Source organism: Dromiciops gliroides, chromosome 3, assembly GCF_019393635.1.
Source record: "Dromiciops gliroides isolate mDroGli1 chromosome 3, mDroGli1.pri, whole genome shotgun sequence".
Classification (NCBI taxonomy): Eukaryota; Metazoa; Chordata; class Mammalia; order Microbiotheria; family Microbiotheriidae; genus Dromiciops; species Dromiciops gliroides.
In genome coordinates this window covers 98,818,088-98,841,327 of record NC_057863.1, presented here as the reverse complement: position 1 = coordinate 98,841,327, position 23,240 = coordinate 98,818,088, and positions in this window count along the sequence as shown.

Genomic DNA, 23,240 nt, shown 5'->3' with positions numbered 1-23,240 from the left:
ATTTTATTCATTTCCTTAACTTCTTTCTGGTTTATTTTGTGGTTAGATTTATCCAATTATGAGAGTGAAAGGTTAAGGTCCCCCACTAGGATAGTTTTATTATCTATTTCTGCCTGTTACTCATTCAATTCCTTCAAAAATTTGGATGATAAACCATTTGGTGCATATATGTTAAGTATTGATATGACTTTGTTATTTATGGTACCTTTCAGCAAGGTATAATTTTCTCCTTTATCTCTTTTAACCTCTTTTAAACTGCTTTTGCTTTGTCAAAAATCATAATTGCTACCCTTGCCTTCTTTGCTTCATCTGAAGCATAAGACATTTTGTTCTAGCCCTTTATGTGTACCGCGTGAATATCTCTCATATATCTTAAATATGTCTCTTGTAAACAGCATATTTTAGGATTTTGGTTTTTAATCCATTCTCCTATCTGCTTCTGTTTAATGGGTGAGTGCATCCTGTTCACATTTATAGTATGATGACTAACCCTTTATTTCTCTCCATGCTACTTTTCATCTGTTTATCCATCTCCTCTGACTGCCATCTGTTCCCTTCTCACAAGTGTTTTACTTATAATCACTGCCTTTCCCAATATGTCCTCCATTGCATCAGTACTCCCTTCCCCTTCTATTATGACCATCCCTTTTTAAACTTCCTTATAGGGTAAGAGAGATTTCTATATCCAAATGAGTGTGTTTGCTATTCCCTCATTGACCCAACTTTGATGAGAGTAAGTTTAATCTTTTCCCATGCCCCCTATTTTCCCCTCCATAATGACAGTTCTTTTATGCCTCTTTGTGTGTGTGTATGTGTGTGTTTGTGTATGATAATTCACCCCATTGAATAGCTCCCCTCCTTTGTTTTCCATGCAATTTGTTTTTACCCCTTTATTTTGCTTTCTGGGGTGTTGTTCATCAATGTCACCTTATGACCACACCCTCTGTCTACATATACTCATAATTGTTCTTATAGTAAAGTTGTTAAGACTTACACATATTATCATCCCTTCAGCATTACTTTATGACCACATCCTCTTTATATATACTCCTAATTGCTCAAATAATTATTATTTTAATAAAGTTATTAAGAATTACAAATATTATCATATAAAACTTAGAAGCAGTTTAACCTTATTAAATTTCTTACAGTTTTTCTTGTTTCTTTTTAAAATTTTTATGTTTCTCTGGAGTCTTGTATTTGTAGGAGAAAATTTTTATTTAACTCTGCTCTTTAATCAGAAATGCTTGAAAGTTCTCTATTTTGTTAAATGTCCATTTTCCCCCTTAAAGGACATATTCAGTATTGCTGAGTAAGTGATTTTTGATTGTAAACCTAATTCCTTTGCCTTCCAGTATATTATATACCAAGCCCTGTAATTCTTCAATGAGAGTCTGCCAAATCCAATGTAATTCTGACTGTAGCTCCATGGTATTTGAAGTGTTACTTTTTGGCTGCTTGCATAACTTTTTCTTTGATCTGTGAGCTTTGAAATTTGGCAACGATTGTGCAGGGAGTTTTCATTGTAGGATCTCTTCCAGGTAATGATCAGTGGATTCTTTCAATTTCTATTCTGCCCTCTGATACTAATGTTTCAGGGCAGTTTTCATTGACGGCTTCTTGAAAAATATTGTCCAGGCTTTATTATTTTGGTTATGGCTTGCAGTTAATCTAATAATTCTTATATTATCTCTCCTGGATCTAGATCAGTTTTTTTTCCAATGAGAAATCTCACATTTTCTTTTATTTTGTTCACTTTTTAATTTGTTTTACTGTATCTTGGTGTCTTATAGAGTCATTTCTTTCCATTTGTTAATTTTTTTTTTGGTGGGGTGCTGGGAGGTAAGTGACTTGCTCAGGGTCAAGTGTCAAGTGTCTGAGGCCAGATTTGAACTCAGGTGCTCCTGAATCCAGGGCCGGTGCTTTATCTATTGTGCCACCTAGCTGCCCCCCATTTGTTAAATTTTAATTTTAAGGAATGATTTTCTTCAGTGACCATTTGTTTTTAGGAAGTTATTTTCCTCAGTAATTTTTTGTATTTCTTTTTCATGATTTTCTTGGATTCTTTCCCTAATTTTTTTATCTACTTGTCTAATTTAATTTTTAAATTCCTTTTTAAGCTCTTCCAGGAATTCTTTTTGGGTCTGAGTCCAATTTACATTTTTCTTTGAAGCTTCACCTGTAGCCATTTTTGTTACTATTGTCTTCCTCTATGTGTATGCCTTGACTTTCCCTATAACTGTAGTAACTATCAATAGTCAAGCTTTTTTGTTGTTGGTTTTCACTCATTTTTGTGCTTTTTTGTGCCATGATGTTTTTATTCAAGTTGGACTCTGTTCCTAAACTGTTCCAAGGTTTGTGCTGAGGTTCTGGGTCTTATTTGGGGTTTTTACTGGGCTTCAAAGCTTAGCTGATTGATTTTGATGGATTGCTAAAGTTAAAAAATTCTTTCTGGTAGCTGGCCCTGGAGGACTGCTCTTGTTGTTGGTCAGCCCCAGGTGTGGTTCCTTGCTGCTGTGTTACTCTGTTAGCAAGGCCTCTCTGTTAGCAGGACCTGGAGGAGGAATTTCATTTCCAATCTGCCTAAGTGTATATGTGTGTGGGGGGGGGTGGGAGTTGGGGGCTTGAGGGTGGGTCCTGCTGGGTTGCTATGGTAACCAGTCACTCTGCTAGCAAGCCCTAGAAGGGTAATTTTATTACAATCTTCTGAGTCCCTGCTGCTGGTTTGCCATGGGAATTGTCTCTCTGCTGGGAGTTCACAGTGGTGGGAACTTGCTATTGACCTGCTTGGGCAAGGCTTCACTACTGGGCAGCAGTGTGTCAAAATCTCCCTCGTTGTACCTGCTAGCTATAGGGTGCATGGTGAGGTTTCCTGCAATGTTTCCCAGACTGCTCACCTGCCCAGGTAGCTGCTGGTTTGCAGGTGGGTGGATCCTCACTGGTGGAATGTCCCAGGCTCAGAGCTTTGCTTTAGGCCCCCTGCTGTGAGTCCAGAAGCTGCTGCTGCTCCTGGACCTTACTTCCCTCCCACTCAGGAAAGACAGGCCTGGCCTGACAGGCTGCTAGGCTGTTCCCTGCTCCATTTCCGAGGCAGTTTTATGTCAGTTTGGAGGGGAAATCTGGGAGAGCTTTAGTGGGTTGCTTCCTCACTTGGGCATCTTGGCACAGGAAATCTTTTGAATATTGTTAGGAAAGTTCTTCTTGCATCAAACTGAATTCTGTCTTTCTCAGATCTTCAACTCCAGTTCCTAGTTCATCTCTCTAGAGTTATCTGAAACATTTGTAAAACTTCTCATAGCCTTCCAAATGTTATACTTGAAAACAGACTTCATTATTTCTTCTATCCTATAGGTTAAACCTCCTTATTTCCTACAAATAGTCCTCACTTGCCTTGAATTTCAGCATCCTTATCACTTTCCTTTGGGGACTTATTATTGATTTTCCTAAAATATTGTACATGGAATGGATTATAACACTGTAGTTGCAGTCTTCCCAAAGCAAAGTCAATGTAACTATTATCTCTGTAGTCATGAATCCTGTGCCTTTCTTAATGCAGTGTCTAAGATTGCATTCCATTGATTCAGATTGGGCTTGGTGTCTACTAGAGTACATGTATATTTTCTAGACAACCTATTCTTCCTCTGTTATCTCACACATATGTGGTTTATTTTATAGCCTGAGGAACATGAGAAGACATATGAATTGATGGAAAACAAAATAAGCAAAACCAAAGAACAACATACACAATGACCACAACAATGTAAAGGGGAAGAACACCTAAGGAAAATTTAAAACTTCAATGCTACACAAAATATACAGGCTTTAAGTCATGGTATTCTTACCCAGGCTATGCACTTTAAATCATGAAATGGAAAAGAATGGTGAATATGATATCCAATCGTGTTTTAATTTTTCAAAACCTTTGACTGTAAAATAAATATGGCATTGAAGGTTCTCTTCGAAGGAGAACCTCATGCATATGTAAAGATCATATAGCATGAGAACATGTTACTATAGGTATAACTTTGTTTAGTAATTCACTGAATATTTTGACCAAGCAAAATGCTATATTAAGTCATAAACATGTAACTTCAAGTGTTAACCATTGTCATGGAAGATGTTCTACAGAGAATGTAACTAAAAGAAAAATTTCTTGTTAATTATAAGGTTCTCCATAGTCTCACATTTATAAGTCACATTATACCAGTTTTATATCATTGCAGTTTAGCATCAGAAACATATAATATAAGCAGAAAGGATATTACAGAAGAGGCATTTAAAGTCCACTTGCTTCTTCAACTTCAAGAATCATGGACATTTTTTCTTCTTACTTGCAGCTAAAACCTTCCATATGTGCTGTCTCTCCCATCAGAAGGGAAACACTTTGAGACCGAAGATGGTCTTCTTTTCCATTTATATCCCTACCTCCCAGCATAGTGCTTTGCACAAAATAAGTGCTTAATAAAAGCTTCATTAATCCATCCATTCATTCACCTATCCAGTCATTCTTCTCAGTTATATACAAAGGAATTAAAAATATCTTGACCTAACCATCTAATCATTTACAATGTAAAAACAAAGTATATAAAAACACATTTCATAAAGCATGACATGTAGCTTAGTTGGAAATCTGTTGAATCAGTTCATCAATTTGATTATATATTTATGAATATGCATATACATATGTATATTTATATATATGCACATTTATAGCAACTACTTACATAACACTTTAATAATTTCAATGTACTTTTCACATGTTATCTCATTTGATGTTCATAACAACTCTGTGAGAGAGGTTTCATTATTTACCCCATTATACAAATGAGGAAACTGAGGCATATATAAGTTACTTAACCCGACTCAAAAAGCCAGTAAATATCCCTTGAATCAGGATTCAATTTAATAAGAAAAGTTGGTCAGGTTGTTGTTTTGTTTTATTGTTTTCCTTTGTTGTTGTTGTTTGTCCTTTGTTTTTGAAGAGAACAGATGACATCATGGTGTGATGTCTTTCTTGTCCATGAATTGGATTTAATTGAGGCAGAGTTGCACATCCTGTTAGCCTCACTCTCTTTTCCATAGTCATCAAAGTCCAGTGGCAAAACCAAAATCAGAACTACTGGCTATGACCCAGAATGCAGTGGATAACCTTGGTGACTTCAATGTCTGATCAAATTTTAATCATTCCATAGAACCTGTTTCAGCTGCTTTCATGGCCAATGAAACAAATTTTCTCCTCTACCTGTTCTGCCAAGGGACATCTTCACATGCTTGAGGTAGAATCCTTCTAACTCACCTACAATTTTTAGGCCTGTCAATTAACCTCAAGTTAATTTAGTCTGTTTTTTTTGTTTTGTTTTTTTTCTGGGGTGTGGCTGTCATGTAAATTACATCTTCTTACAACCATTACAAAGAGTTGGGTAAAAGGTGGATATTAAAAGTGGATGAGAATCCCTGAAAAAGGCTCAGCAAGCCCACACACTAGAGGTACTGGCCTTCTCTGAACACGCCATATACCCATGGCCAGGTATAGGCCTGTTGATAGCTACATAGCATTTAATATGAGTCTCTTCATATCTCTGGATCTCAGTTTTGTGGTAAAAATTATTTGTGGTAAAGATTAATATTCCCATTTTTAGCTAACTCATTTGGGAGGGGCCCCACCTGGCCCACAAAAGGTTAAGTATGCTACTGAGCTCAGAAAGGCAGCTTTTAAAGGACCTCCCCTTTGGGGGGAGGAGAGATTGAATGCTCCCTGAAGGGAGGCAGGCTGCTTCCGGAAAGAGAGGCATCTTCTGGTACTTTCTTTTTCCTTCTGGGCCCTTGCACTGGCAGTGCATGTTCGTGCTCTGTCTCAGGCGACCGCTGTCCTGGCAGCATGTATTCAGGCTCTCAGTGTGGCGACTGCGGTCCGGGTGGCATGCGAGCAACCTTAGACTGGCAGGTTGTTCAGGTGTTTGGTGAGTTTAATTACGGAAAACCCTAATAGGCTAAGTTTAGAGTTAAGAGCATTTCTCTGTATTTCTATTTTCCTATTTCCTTATCTTTGATTTTTATTAGTTTTACCTTTGTTGTTTAGTTAATTCCCAAGTAATAAAATCTGATCCTTTTGTAAATTAAAGCTTAGAGGCTCCTTTTGTATTAGCCTGGGAGAATTATTTAAAAAGGGCAGTTCAGAGGGGAGGGTTAAACCTAAAAGGTCCCTTATATTTCCGGGACCCCAATATTAAGGTGAGTCACCCAAATAATGCTCTATACATCAAATTTTGGCCCTCATAGTTTCTTTGTCTGAAAAGTGAAGGGGCTAGCCTGAATGATCTCTTAAGTATGATTTTTATATGAGAAACAACCTCAATAAGTTTGAAGAGGTTGACTGTTAAGGATAATTAATTTCATGGCCACAAGGATCCTCAACATATCATTTATTAGGGAACATAAGAAATTGTAATGTTTTGTGGAAGGAGTATTTGAAATGGCCAGCAGATATGTAGACCACTGCCACATGATTCATACATGCCATCTTTCCAGTGGAGGAGTAACAAACCTACCATGAAGAAGTAAGAGACTAAAACTTTGTCGAAAATTGACAAACTGGAAACAGTCTGAGTAAGCAAGATTAACTGTGGAAACTTTGAAACTTTTTAACATTTTCATAGCTTATCTTTACACCTCTTGACTAATCAATAACCCGGGTGATTAGTAATATTTCTAAAATGACTGCTCAACTAAGAATTGGTAGCTGAAGAATAAAAAGAAACAGGATTTACATTTTTTACCAGTTCTTTTTCTACTTTTAACTAGTTCTATGATTGGGGAGGTCACAACGTCTCTGGGACCCAGTTTCTTTATCTTGAGAATTAATATATTGGAGGGTTGTTTAACATAGTGAATAGATGACTAGTCTAAGAGTTAGGGTAACCTGATTTGTCATCTGTCCTCTGATACATATAGCTGTGTGACAAAAAATAGGTAACATCATCTTGGTGCTGCAAGCAGCTCTCTAAACTATAAGTTCAAAACAGTTGATGATATGAATTTAGTAAAAACAAAACCAAAAAAGAAACAAAAAAAAACCCTTTTTTCTCCTCACCTGAAGATCCTGAAACAATGAGATAAAAAGCCTAGAATAACTTTACTTGTATCTATGTAATATCTATCTATCTATCTATCTATCTATCTATCTATCTATCTATCTATCTGTCTGTCTGTCTGTCTATCTACCTCTCTATCATCTATTATCCATCCTATTTATCAATTTCTATAGTTATACCTATGTGTACATATATATATATAAATACATATATATATTTGTGTAGATAAAAATATATCCATTTATATTACACACATTTTATAAAAGATGCATGTATGTATATACATATATATGTATATACATCTACATGTACATATACATATGGGTGCATTCATACATAAATAAATGGATTCAATTAGATGACTTCTAAATAGATACCATACAACTCTATGATTCTGGGATTATTATTAGACATTATTTATTATTATTATAATTATTATTATCTATTAGACATCAACTGAGTAATCCATTTAATGATACTTAACCTAGAAATATCATTTAGAATCTAGGAGAATATGTTCATTTTAAAATAGATTATCTCACTGTATATTTTATGTTATCATTCTGGAAAAGTAACTATCATACATCTACATCTATCTATATGAAGACTTAATAGAAAGATTAATTTTCTGCATTATAACATCAACAAAGCATTTTGGTATATATTAGTTATATCTAAAAATATAGAGTCGTATAACAGTAAACTGAAAGCCAGTTAGGGTAAAAACTCTGATTCACAAAAAGATGTATATGAAACGTGAAAGCTTTATTGTAGAATTTCTTAAAATGAGAATTTAACAAAGCAGAGCAGAAAAGTGGCCAAAAATCAGAGGATAAGAGAACTTAAAATTCAAGAACACAAAGGCCAGCGAAGCTACAAAGAGAACATCCATTCCCATGTCACAAAGGTCCTTGGCACTATCAAGAATTAATATGATTTTATTGATGGAAAGTTTTATATGAGAAGATGCATTACCATTTTCTTTGCCACTGAATCTTAAGGACCAGGGTACTTTTTCATCTAACTTGCAGTTGGAACTTCGACATACTTTGTTGCTCCCATTAGACTGTAAAGAGGCACAATATTTTCTACCTGTACTTCCAGTGCTCAGAACATGCTTTACAAATAATATGTACTGGGGCAGCTAGGTGGCACAGTGGATAATGTACTGGCCCTGGATTCAGGAGGACTTGAGTTTAACTCTGGCCTCAGACACTTGACACTTACTAGTTATGTGACCATTGGCAAGTCACTTAACCCCCATTGCCCTGGCCCCCCCAAAAGGTACTTAGTAAATAAATTAAATTTCATATTTTTATTAAGTATCTCCTATGTGAAGACTTTGTGCTAGGTAAATAGAAAAACAAAATTGAAATTGTTTCTCCACTCAAAGGAGAATTATAAGAGCAAAGATTTAAAGTTAGTCAGTCATCTAGTTCAAGTGCCTCATTATACACATGAAGAAACTAAGTCCCAGAAATTTTAAATAACTTCCTCAAGTTTATTCAGCTAGTATATAAAATTAAAAAAAATTAGGATCCAAGCCTACATCCTCTGTGGCTAAACCCTGTAAATTTTAGACCATGCCATGCTATGAGTGATAAGAAATAATATACACAGAAAAGTAAATATATATGTATATGTGCACATATACATATATGAATCTATACACATTCATGTGTGTGTGCATGTGTATGACAAAGACAAGTGGTTAGGAGAAATCAAAAGACTAACATCTATCAGTTGAAACTAGAAACACAAACAAATAAAACAAACATAATTCAATAGGATATCATCCATGATACAAGATGAAAACCTTTTTGTCATGATCTTCCAAGTTGGTGGGTATGACTGTGTGTATATCTATCAAATGATGTGTATCCTTAAGGGAATTGTTTATGTAGCTATGGATTCAATCCTAACATGTTTGCATTCCAATCTCTGCTTTCTTTCTCCATTGATTTCTCCTCAAAATATACCTGGAATCACAAGTGTCCTCTTTGGGAAACATGAAGAAAGAATCACTCATCTTCCAAGATCTCACTGACTGTCTTTCACACAGAAACTCAATGTAGAATCAGTCTTTTCTCTATTAATAAAGATATTCTTATAGAAATTTTCCACTCTTGAACCCAACGTTACATTTCAGTGATTCAACCCCCATCCCAGACTCCAAATCCATTTCCTCAATCATCTTGATAGAGGCAAAATTTTGCCGTGGAAATGTGAATGATGTAGACATTTAATTTCTACTTGGCATTTTTCTTTCATTTGTGAATGTGACAAAATCCATGGTGTATCTCTTCACATTGCATCTAGTTACTTGAGATACTGCTTTTTTTTTTTTACCATTCTTTGAACACTCACAAAATATGTAGGTATATGTGATCTTTGTGACAAAAATCACATACATTTATTTAAAGCACATACTGGACCCTTTTTCTGGTTTTGATATCCTCTCTTAATAGGACTGGGTTGGCTTGAAGGTAGAAAAAATGTTTGTGAATTTGTATCATGTTATACTAAGTTGTGGATAACTTCTGGAATAAAAATTATTTGAGAAATAGCACGCTAAAAAGCAAATCATTTTTGTGCCATTACAGCTATATTTAACACCCTAATTACTCACTAGAAGTACTGGAGAGGTAAATATAATGAAATATCTGGACCCAAAAAGTGAAACAAAGTATCCGTCAATAAGACCAGCTCTTAATTGAATCCGAAATTCAATTAAAGGGAGAGGAAAACAGCTTCCTTGCTCTTAATGAAATCCAGGATGTTTTAGCATAATCAAATGTAAAAAGAGAAAGCACAATTTAAAGTACCTTTGCTTAAATATAAAAGTTCCCTCCTAAGAATGCAAATTAAGCTTAATCATTGATGTTATACTTAAATAAAGCAATAGTTCTCAGATTAAATGCCTGAATCCTTTGTTTTCCTATCTCTCTAAGTAGGAGGTCAAATAAGGCAGTGCAATTGGAATTGGTCTTAGCAAAACCTATGGCTTACTCTGACTGAACCAATATTCTAGTCATGTGGCTGAAGTAAAACTCCCATTATCTGGTAGGACAGAAAGTGGCGGGTAGTGATCCAAAACTCCACAGTGCTTGAACTTAAAAGGAAAAATAATTAAGATGTTTATCTGATTGAAAAGCTTGAATGGTTTGGTGTCTGTTGGACACATTGGTTATTAGCCTCAATATGGACCCAACAGTCCAAATAGGAACAGATAACTACAACTAAACTTTCTAGGAACTTTCTGGAAATTTAAATGATTTATCCATACAATGAAGTTCTTCTAAAATGATTCCTCAGGTTCTTCTATTCACTTCCTCAGGTCTAAGTAAAGATATGCTGAAAAAATTTGCAGAAATACCACTATATTTTATTTTTGTTTAATAACCATACTTTACAGAATTCATTTTTAAAATGACTAGGAAGAAGAGATGAATAGAAAAGACTGGTGGCAATTAGAAGTAGGTGTAGCAGATATAAGCTCTGAGTATCCTTACCTCCACTCCCATTCTGATAGATAAGTATCAGCTCCTAGAACAAGGCTACATATTCTCTTTAGTTTTTGATGGGAATCTCTGAGGAGTTGGAATTGATTTTCTAATGCCACAGATATAATTCCTCACTGGTGAGCTTCCCTCCAAAATTGTCAGTTGAGAATAATTTTAGAAAGACATACTTTAGTAGATTCTGGAAAATGATGTTTTTAAATGAATTACATAATGGGATATATCAGCAATAGCAGTACCAAAGTATAAATTTGAATAAGTTATAAGTCTAGAGGACTTAAAGTACATTTGAAAAGGAAATAATAATGATGAAAAGAAATGTACTTTAGAATGTTACTAAAATTTTAGAGATGAAATTCAACTTAAAAAAATAAATATGTGAGTCAAAATGTCATAAAAAGTACATTTCAGATTTTTAAAAAAATCCTTAATTTTATAAAACTATTCCATTTGTTTCAGAAAACCTAAGGCTGTCTATCAAGAATTTATCTCTATTCATATGAGAAAAGTGATTCCTAAGGGACATCAACACACACAAGAGGATATATTTGATACTTTGAAAAAAGTGACATGGCTTTCCTGGGAGACACTGGGGATAGCTGGAGTCAAAGTAAGAAGTTCATCAAACAAAAGCAAGCAGGTAAGGATAGGAAAGACTTTCATTTTAAGTATGATTGAAGTCCCACCAGTGTACTTTCAAGGAAAATTTGGTAGCACTGACAAAGTCATTTCAATAATAGCAGGAACACATTCTTGACTTCTGTTTTATGCACACAGACACATATGAGTGTATGTATACATTCATACATATGCACACATTTATATATACATATACATATACATATACATTGTGAGAATTAGAGCAATACCAATATGTTGAGAAAGATACTGCATGGAAGCTCCACCATGAAAAGAACTCATGTAACTTAACTCATGTAACTTAACATCCAGAAGTGACCTTTCTAGGGTTTTGAAGGTCAGATTGGAGTCAGGAAATCGTGTCTGCCACCTGTAAGTTGTGTGTGCCACCTGTTAGTCAGGTCAATCAGTGCTACCAACCAATTAGTTTGGAGTTGTGTGTGAGGATGGCCCTGTTTACTGTTTCATAGTATGCTTCTGGGAGAAGCCACAGAGGAGCAAGGCCCTTTCAGTTCTGGACTGCGGCTTGGCGGGAGGTCAGAAGGTGGCTCTTAGAGATCGTTAGATGCAGGCTCTTTTGCCTCTCTCTCTCTCTCTCTCTCTCTCTCTCTCTTTCTTCACTAACTTCTAATGCACTTTAACAAATACTTAAAAGGCTAAACTCTTGCTAAAGCTTCTAATTTAAGACAACCACTCATTAGATTTTAGACATCACAGCTAGAATTTTAGACCTTACAACATATACATATACATGCATATATATTTGTGTATATATATGAATATGTATATACACGGACACATACACAGGCATGTATATATGTATATGTGTATGTGTGAATTTCCTGTAAGCCTTTCAAGAAGATCAGAGGAAATTGCCAGGTTTAGGTATTCCAAGGCATTGTTCCCATATTTTACCTTCCTACCTATGTGTATTTATACCTTTTACAATAATGTCCTTGACAAAGGAGAGAGAAAAGAAGTTGACCAAAAGAGGGAAATTCAGATCCCATAATTTTAAAAAGAATTCCCAAGTAAAATAAATGATTTTGCTGGATATAAAAAAATGAAAATAAAATTAAAGATTTTAAGTTACATTTTTAAAACTGAAAAATTTGGTGTGATTATGTTATACTAATGAGAAATAGAATTGCAGTCAAAAGAGGATTGGTCTTGGGATTCAGGAAAACCTATTTTTAAGTCCTAACTCTGACATTTGTTGGTATGGGGCCATGACCAACAAAATTGACCCATCAGTGTAACTTGCTTAGGCAATAAGTGACAGAAAGGTATCAGCTGCATCAGTGAAAAAAATTGTTGCACTATACACCCAATGCAATAACTGATTTTAGGTCCTCTAATCGTGGAAAATATATTGTACTATGAGCTTTACAAAGTACTTTTGGCAATTTTGTAAGAGGCAATCTAAGTCACCTCTGGCTAAGATATTAATTCTTTGTTTTTTTATTTCCTTTAGAATACTTCCATAAGGATCAGGGAAATTTGCCTTTTGTCATATTCATTTCATTTTGTCAATCATCTTTCTCTGAGTAGGTGTGTGTGACATTCATTATAATTTCTCCTCTGAAATTATAGCTGGTCATTGTATTAATCAACATTTTTAGGTCTTTCATAATTGTTTATTTTTACAGTTATTTTTGTATAAATTGCTATCCTTTATTTCTTTTTTCACTTCATTCTGGATTAGTACAGACAAATCTTTCCAGGTTTCACTGAAACCATTCCTTTATTCTTTTCTTATACAACAATAGTATCCGAATATATTCATATAAAATTATTTGTTCAGCCAATATCGATTTGATATTTATTCCTTTATTTTCTAATTCTTTGTAAGTATAAGAAGATGTGTAAATATATTTATATGTATGGTTTATTATTTCTCTTTGTAGGTTCAGTAGTGAATACCATTCCTGAACTGAAAGGAAAAAATAGTTAAGGAAAGTTTTGAACTTAGTTCCAAATTATTTTCCGATAGGGTAGACAAATTCACTGCTCCACTAACAAAGCATTAATATTTCTTTTCCCTTCAGCACCTCCAAAATCTTTCATTTTTTTTTTGTTTTTCAAATTTGTGAATTTGTTTGAGAAAGGATCACAATTTAAAAAATATGTATTTCTCTAATTATTAATGATTTGGGACATTTTTATGACTAATTATAGCTTAGGTTTTTTTTTCTTTTGAGAAGTCAATGTTAAAGCACTTAAACTTATATCAACTGTACAAAGGCTCATATTCTTATAAATGTTAATCAATTCTTCATATATCTTTAAAAAGAGAAACTTGTAGAAAAAAATTTCCCCACCTCCTTCCCTTTCAATTTTAGCTACACTGGTTTCATTTGTATAAAATCTTTTTTTTTATAGTTATGTGACTGAATTTGCTAATTTTATCTTTTATCTTCTCTATCCATTGTTTGACCACAAACTATTCTTCTTTCCATAGTTCTGGAAGATATTTCTACTTTATACCTTTAATTTGTTCATGATATGGTTTTTCTATCTAAGTCATTTATCTATTTGGTGCTTCTCTTGTTTTATGGTCATGTTAACATACTTTCTTTCAGACCTCTTTTTAGTTTTACCAATAGTTTCTGTCAAATAGTGAACCTTTATCACAGTAACTGGGATCTTTACATTCATATAATATTAGTCTAGAGTGTTCATTTGTTTCATTATGTTTTATACTTAAGTTGCTTAACAGATAGACTGCTCTATTTTTTAAACAGCTTTAAATTATTTTTATATATTTACTGTAATACAGATTGAGATCTTGTATTACTGTTCCTCTTTTCTTCCTAATTTGTTCTCATTATTTCTCTAAAAATTCTTGACCTTTTTTTCTTCCATATGAATATATTATTTTTCTGGCTTTATAAATCATTCCTTTTGTAGTCTGATACGACAATGAATAAGTAAAGAAATGTAATGTAGTTATTTTATTATATTACCTTGGCCTATCTATTAACAATTAATATTTCCCCAATTATTTAGGTGTGTCTTTATTTTTCTAAAATCTTATACATATGTGAGTATATACATATTCATATATATATATATATATGCAGTGATATCGTAGATCTTTATTATTTCTAGGAATAAAAGTTGATTTTTATTTATGTATTCTTTAGTTATTTTCAAAATAATTTATCTTTCTATTTCTTCCAATGAGGAAGAAATATCTCTTTCAATCTTTACTCAATGTTCAATTTTTCTGCCTTTTGATTTTGTTCCAATAAATAAGTTTTTACTATCTCACAGAGTCATTAATCTTCTTTGGTTACTTTTATTTTTTGTAGAGTCCATTGTTTGCAGGGAGATCACAATATTCTTTCCTAAACTATTTATTTTCCTTTCATTCCTTTACTCTAGAACATTTATTTCCTGTTATATCTCTTTTCATTTCTTTTAAATATTCCTGCAATGTAGGAAATCCCCTCCCTCTTATTTCCATGGAATCAGAATGACAATACATAAAAGGAAAGTGGAAAGGGTACTTTATGAGTAAAGGTTTCAAAGTAGTTGGTTAAGATGAGGAGAAAATTTACAGAATAAAATTAGGAATTAGGAATATAGCTAGGCATCCTTTTAAAATAATGGTTTGGTCACTCAGTTCCCATTAAGTAAATTGGGGCTTCAAAGAAGAAGTTTCTTCAAGATGCAAATGTACCTGTTCATGAAGGAGCGTCTTGACCCAGGTTGTCCCATTCAACAAAATCAGAGTTCCAATTCCAGTCCTATATAATGTCAAGTTTAAAGGTACTAGTTCAGAAATAACTACTTCAGTAGACAATATGCATATATATGCACACGCATATGCCCATATGTATAGATATGCACATATAGATATCATATATATTTATAAATGCATCTGTCAAAATGCTTTAAATGAATATGTATTCATTATAGACCCTTTGAAATAACTTCACAAATATCCAAGGATTGTAGTCCACAGTTTCATAAATATACACACATAGGGGCAGCTAGGTGGCACAGTGGATAGAGCACCAGCCCTGAAGTCAGGAGTACCTGAGTTCAAATCCAGCCTCAGACACTTAACACTTACTAGTTGTGTGACCCTGGGCAAGTCACTTAACCCCAATTGCCTCACTAAAAAAAAAAAAATTAAAAAAAATATACACACATACATACATATATATGTATGTATATACACACATATATACTATATATACATACAGACACACCTACCTGTGTGTATCTATAAACTATTTTTATAAGAGAGAGTTATGTTAACACAAATAACTTGCAAAACTACAAGATATAGAATACCATATGTTGGCACTGGAATTTATTACTGGAGACAGAGGTAATAGCAATTACACCATCTTAAAGATTTTTTCTTTTTTTAGTCAACATTAAAATTAGTTTACTTCTCATTCACACATATCAACTGAGAAGTTAATAGAAATGTTCCAGGAAAACAATCCAGTTCAGTGGGGGAGCCACCCTTTACTTAAAAATTGGCCACAGATTAACCTCAAAGAAGATTTTCTGATGTGGCTACAAAACCATTGTCTGTGTAATTTCTTTTTTTTCTTTTCTTTTTTTTTTTAGTGGGGCAGTGGGGGTTAAGTGACTTGCCCAGGGTCACACAGCTAGTAAGTGTCAAGTGTCTGAGGCTGGATTTGAACTCAGGTACTCCTGAATCCAGGGCCGGTGCTTTATACACTGCGCCACCTAGCTGCCCCACCTGTGTAATTTCTACAAAGTTAAAAATATTTAATCACAGAGTTTTCCAAATATTATGTAAAACAGCCACCCAAAGGTTCACACCTTAAAGTAAGCTCCTAGGCCACCTCTCCAGACAATTGTTTTTGTTTGTTTGAACCCCCAGAGAAAATATCATTTGAGAAACTTCATCTTGATATCCATTCACAAGACACATTGCAGAAGTTATAGCATGGAAAAGAGAATAATATAAAACATTCTGACACCGTTCAGAACAAAGGGGCATTTAGCAAAAGCGCTCAAGAAAAAAAAGCTCATTTTTGATTTCCTAGCTGTCATAGAAGATAAACAAGAAGATTAAGTCTCACTGGGCCAAGAGATTTGTTTCCAAGGTCAAGTCCACAGAGAACTGATGATAAGGTTGCTTGAATTGCTTCATCAGCTGTTTGCTTTTGGTTTAGAGGCATCTTGGTGTTATTTCCCTCATTTGTTCTCTCTGAATGTAACACTTGTCAGACCCAGGCAAAGTCAGTTGGTCACTATTTCTTTTCTACAAAAAACAAACAAAAAACAAAATGTCTATATATATGTATCTATGATGGTCTTTAGGATAAATTTCATCTGTATTATGTGTTCTCTTTTCCACTCAGATGTTTTCCAAAATAATTTATTTTTCCTTCCCCTCAATCTTTTCTCTACCTTGACCTTATTATACCCTCATTGTGTGACTACTTTCTCAGATGTAATGTTCAAAAAGTGGATCTTTTATTCAACCATGAGATAGTTTTCTTTAAAATACATGCACACATAAATTCACATTTCATGTCTATCTTCATTTACCTTTCTAAGTTTTTAATTATTACTTCATATGTACAACTAATTCCTATAATTTAGTACAAGATTTGAAGCAACAATGTTAAATTTACGACTGTCCAAAATGCAAGCATCTTCAGCCTTATTTTAATTGAGTATCTCCTTTCCATTTTCCCCCTACTGGGGTAGAAATTTACTAATTAAAATAATCTGTCCAATATTGGTACTTACAAGTGAATAGAATCATGGGATTGCTTGTTTAGACTTTGATAGTTTTTTTTTTTCCCAAATCCAATGTACTAGTTAATTAGTTATCTTTTTATTTTAGGATAACTATCCTAATGTCATAACATTTCTTAAAAGTTGCCTATTTATCATTTTACAAAAAAAAAAATGTAGCAGGTGAGAGATCAAAGACAAGAAAGAGACCAGTGATAATGTATTACAAATCTCAATGTACAATAAGAAAACAATGACATTCAGTGACAACAGCAATGCTGACAAGGGCCCCATCTATCTATAGTAACAGCAAGTCCCTCCAGAGATAACAGTGAAACCAGTATAATGTATTCTTATACTAGTCTGTAGGCTTCAACCCTTGGGTATTATAAAGTTAATTAGTTATACAATGTTAAATATATATCCTACATATACACACATATACACATATATGAGTATATGTCTATGTATATATATAATATTTTCAAAAGGTCTATGATGAATTCGTATTTGTTTAAAGCACTATACTTTGACACTAATTTGTTTCTCAAATATGAATAATAATAACTAACTTTATATAGTACATATGATGTGCCTCACACTTTAAATGTATTATCTCATTTAATCCTCAAGACAACCCTAGGAAGGAGATAGGTGCCCTGTAAGGTAGGTACTATTGTTATCCTAATTTTATGGATAAAGAAACTGAGACAGCCTTTATGTGACTTTGTCATTAATAAAATACTTCATTTAAAAGTGTTCCTGAATTTGTAGTAGATTATCATCATATATTTTCTCATCAATGTAAGGTTATGACATAATATCATAGACTTTGCAAAATATTTTGACATTAAATCATACTTGAAAAGGCAAGTCTAGAATTTGGAACTCTTACTAGAAGAGCTTAAGGAAAGACCCTGCACACCCAAGTCATAGCAGAAGGAAACCAGAGGCTTTAAAAGTCATTAGAATGTTATCAAAGAGTACCACAGTGAAGGGCACAGATGATAAGTGCTTCTGAGTGGTATATAATTGTGACAGTGGAACACTAACCTACCAGCTGGACATTTAAAACCAAGAGTCCTACCCTTAAAGGAGAGAGCTGGAGCCACACAGAGAGAATAATGGGGTTTGATAGTAAAGTTCCTAAGAGATGCTGAGCCTACATATCTGCTAGAATTTGGCACTATGAGAACCAAAGGGAAAAAATTTATTCCATGCCAGTTATTGTACACTGGAAGTCTGGCTACCCATTTGTCTAGATTCTAATAGCTGGGGCTTTGACTTCAGTCTCCTTATATACCACAGTGTTTGGTATGACAGGTCTACTTATTTCATCACTATTAGGGTTCGGTCTTCTATCTTTTCTTCATGGGTGTTTTGTGTATGCTATCCAAGGAAAGAAGAATTTGACCCCTATAATGGGATTTATACAGGACTTGTTCCAACCTCACTAAATAATAGTTGTTTCAATAGAATCACGATGAATCACTACCTTGTAAGATGCAGCTCAGTAGAACATTAACTATGCAAAAAAAGCCCAAGATTGTAAAATAGAAAATGGATGGAATCTAGAAAAGTATAACCCAAAGTTACATAGATACATTTTTGAAATTGCCTGAACCATGCTAAGGGTTGATGCACCATCCAGCATTTAGAAGATAAAATTAATGGCAGGGAAGGGATTCATTATTCCTCTGATCTGATGAGACTCTCACAGTATATAAAGGCTGATATTAACAGGACCCAATATGTGCATCAGCATAAGGATACTAAGTAAGGTACTTTGTTGTTCTTATTGTTGATTTGTTTCAATCATGTCTCATTCTTCATGACCTGATTTGGGGTTTTCTTGGCAAAGATACTGGAGTGGTTTGCCATTTCCTTCTTCAGTTCATTTTATAGATGAACAAACGGAGGCAAACAGGGTTAAGTGGCTTGCCCAAGCTCACACAGCTAGTAAATGTCTAAAGCTGGATTTGAACTCAAATTTTCCTAACTAAGCCCAGAACTCTATCCACTGTGCCAAGTACACCAAGTAGGGGGTAGAGAAATCCATATAAAACTACAATTGATTTGGGTCATATACCCTTGCTTATTGATATTCTGAGATATTTTAATGATCTTAATAAGCCTGAAATTAACCTATTTGTAGCCTGAGCTAAATTTAAAACCTGAGGTCTTTCAGGGAAAAATCATTTCCCAGCCCAAAGTAGGATTGTCTCCTTTCTATCCCTGCAAAAATGAGATTTTGTTGTTTAGACACACTCATGTATGAGTGTGACTTCATGTGTTGTTCAGTTAGTAGTAAGAAGTAAGTATACTAATCAAGAGGTATGTGTTGATTATTAATGATAACAAGGCATTAGGCAAGCATTTATTAAGTACATACTATGTGCTGAGCTATTAGAATGAGGAAGCAAAAACCACAGTTCTCACCGTAAAGGTTACATTCCATATAAAGAGAAAAATAGGGAGATCAATTAGTCCATGTAAAATCAATACAAATTAATGGAAAAGGGAAAATATCAGCAGTGAAGGGATAAGAAAAGAACTCCTGTAGAAAGTGGCAAGAAGCTTAGATGGCAGACAATAGTCTTAGACAGAGCTGATCTGAGACCCCCATCTTCCTTTAAAGAATTTGTATGCTTGATTGTTTGGAGTATGATTAAAGTTAAATAGGAGGGGCAGCTAGGTGGTGCAGTGGATAGAGCACCGGCCCTGGAGTCAGGAGTACCTGAGTTCAAATCCGGCTTCAGACACTTGACACTTACTAGCTGTGTTACCCTGGGCAAGTCACTTAACCCCAATTGCCTCACTAAAAAAAAAAAAAAAAAGTTAAATAGGACATGATATATGCATCTACTACTTTTTTATTTTGACCAGGTCCCATAGTAGGCCTGTGCCCTTTGACTTGACAGATTTTTCTTCATCCACATCTACTAAATTTTAATGTCATCTGAAACACCCAAAATTATTTTGGCAATTAAAGAGCTACCTGATGCCAGTATTACTGTAAATAATTGCTTCCTGGATAAAATTCATATACCATAGATATCTCAAGCACCTTTAGTAATTCCACCCCTGATGGAGTTAGTTAATAAAATGTTTCAATTCATCTGAATAAAGTTTCCATGATCACCAATGGGAGCATTCCAAGAATCCAATCTGACCCTTAACAAAACAAATCAAATAGGCCCAATATCTATGATCTAAGAGTGAGCAAAGGCAAAATGTACAGGGAGCATAGATATTGTCCATTGCTGGAAAAGAAATGTCCATATGCTTTACAGATGTCACAGTCTGAAATATGGCCTTTCTAGCATTGGAAAGAGATTTATGAGATCATTGCAGAACTCACAAGGCATGCACAGTTTTCCTAATATGAATTCCACATCTTCTTTCCATGTTTAGTGATTCCCCTAGGGTTGCCACATCAAGTAGAAGATTTTCTAGGCTACAATAAGGAAAAATTAACTGACAAATTGAAGCTGTCACAAACAACCTAACATGTAATTCCCAAAGCATTCAAACAGTCAGAACTCCCTCTCTATGGTTGTTTTCACTGATACCCTCTCTGTATCAGAAGAATTCACCATTATGGAATTTTCCCATAAAGATGCATCACATCTTTTTTTTTTTTATAGTCAGTGTTTCTGATAAATGCTTTATTTCTCAAATATATAGATAATTGAACCAACTTTATAAGAATACAAGTCATTCTCTAACAAATATTCAAAGGACATGAACAGGCAGTTTTCAGATGAATAAATTATGCATCACATCTTTTAACTATTAATGTTATTACTAGAGTGAAAGTGAACTTCTATCTTGTCTAATATTTAATGATACTGATCATCTTTTAACTAAGCCTCCAAACTTACCCATCCAATCAATATAAATTTTGAACTAATTACAGACAAGGCTTGGAAATTGCTTCTACTGCATTGCTTCTTATAATTATGAGACCCCTCTTCTCCATTTCCTATATGAGCAATACCTGAAAAGTACAATTTTTAAAACTTTCTTAAGAAATAGAGCTCTGTATTTCTGGAAGAACAATAATAAATCAGATGAGGCAAAAGTTGTTCATTCAATATACCTCATCCACCTTCATGCTCACAGAACAACTAAGTTATGAGAGTTAGATAATGATATATTGTGCATCCGAGTTCTGTTTCCTAGGCTTTGATGTTCTTAGATGTACAATTGCTCTAGGATCTAATTCTTACTTGGCTGTCAATTGTCTGGGAAATAATACTATGGAAAACTTTTGGCATTAGGTAAATAACTTAATTACAAAAAAAATCATAGAGTTAAAAAATCTTCAGGGAAATTAAAAGATATACCATAAAAATCCAATAATAAAGATGTCTTACACAAATTAAATTGACTGATGTTACCCAAACAATAAAGATGATTTGGAAAGTCTGTCATTTTTTTTAACATTGCATACTTATTTCAACAATGTGGTTCATTAGCAAAAAAGATATTGGAATGTTCAAATTTAAAAATGCAAAGATAATTTGATTAAGAGATAAAAATAATGGCTGATCAACCAGTGGAAATTTGGCTGTGAATCTCTTGGAAAGAAAACTTTTCATATGTCTATCATTCTCTTACCTTTCTCCCTTTGAATTTTCCTTACTGAGTATTCCCAAGACATTGGAGAGAAACACAAACATTTGTTTCTACCAGTACTGAAGAAACAAAGTTCATGTTATCCAAGCCAACTGACATTGAAAAAATCTGGAAATAACCTTTAGCAATGAAGTTATAACAGAGATTGCACTATTAAAGATATATTGAAATCCCATTCTCTTTTTTATTATATATATATATATATATATATATATATATATATATATATAGTTTCAGTTCCAATTTTTATCCCTCTTTATCCCACCCTCCCTGAGGAGACAAACAATCAGATATGGGTTATACATGTATGATTACGTAAAATATTACCATGTTTGTCATTTTGTATAATAAAAATTGATTAAAAGAAGAAAAAATGAAAGCGAAAAATAGCATGCTTCTGTCAGTTCCATCAATGTCAGTTCTTTCTTTGGAGATAGATAGTATGTTTCATAAATAGTCCTTTGGGATTGTCTTGGATCATTGTATTGTTGAGAATAGTGAAGTCATTTACAGTTCTTCATCAAAAAATATTGCTATTTCTGTGTACAATGTTCTCTTGGTTCTTCTCACTTCACAATGCATTATTTCATACATGTCTTTCCAAGCCTTTCTGAAGCCATTCTGCTTGTCATTTCCTATGGCACAATAATATTCCATCATCATCATATACCACAGGTTGTTCAGCCATTCCTCAATTGATGGACATTCCTTTGATTTCCATTTCTTAGCTATAAAAACTTTCATACAAATAGGTCAAAAGAATCTGCTACTGGCCAAGAAATAGAAAGATAGATCAGTGGAAAAGAATAAATAGAAATTATACTATAGTAATCTAGTATATTATAAACCCAAAGATCCAAGTTTTGGGGAAAAAAAACCTCATTATTTGACAACAGCTGCTGGGAAAATTGGAAATCAGTTTGGCAGAAACTAGATATAGACCAACATCTCACACTATATACTAAAATAAGGTCAAAATAGGTACATATATTGCCCAAAAAGGATGATACCATAAGGAAATTAAGGGAGTATGGAATCATTTATTCCTCAGATTTATGGGCAGGGGGAGAATTTAGGACCAAAGAATATAGAGAGAATAAAATTAAATGTAAAATATATAATTTTGACTATGTAAAATTAAAAAGCTTTTGCAAAAACAAAACTAATGTAACCAATATGATAAGGGAAGTATAAAACAAGGAAAATTTTTTTGAAAAAATATCTCTGATAAAGGGCTCATTTCTCAAATATATGGAAAATTGCATCAAATTCATAAAAATACAAAGCATTCCCCAATTTTTAAATGGTCAAAGATGCAAATAGGCAGTTTTCAGAAAAAGAAATCAGAGCTAACTATAACCATTAGGTCATTATTAATTAGAGAAATTCAAATTAAAAGAACTACATTGTATCACCTCACCCTTATAAGAGTGTAAAATATAAGAAAAATGGAAGATATTGGATGTTGGAGAGGATATAGTAAAGCTGGGATGCTAATCCACTGTTGGTAGAGCTGTAAAAAGATCCCACCATTCTGGAGAACAATTTGGAACTATGCCCAAAGGACTATAAAACTGCATATTCTTTGAGCCAGCAATATCACTGCTATGTT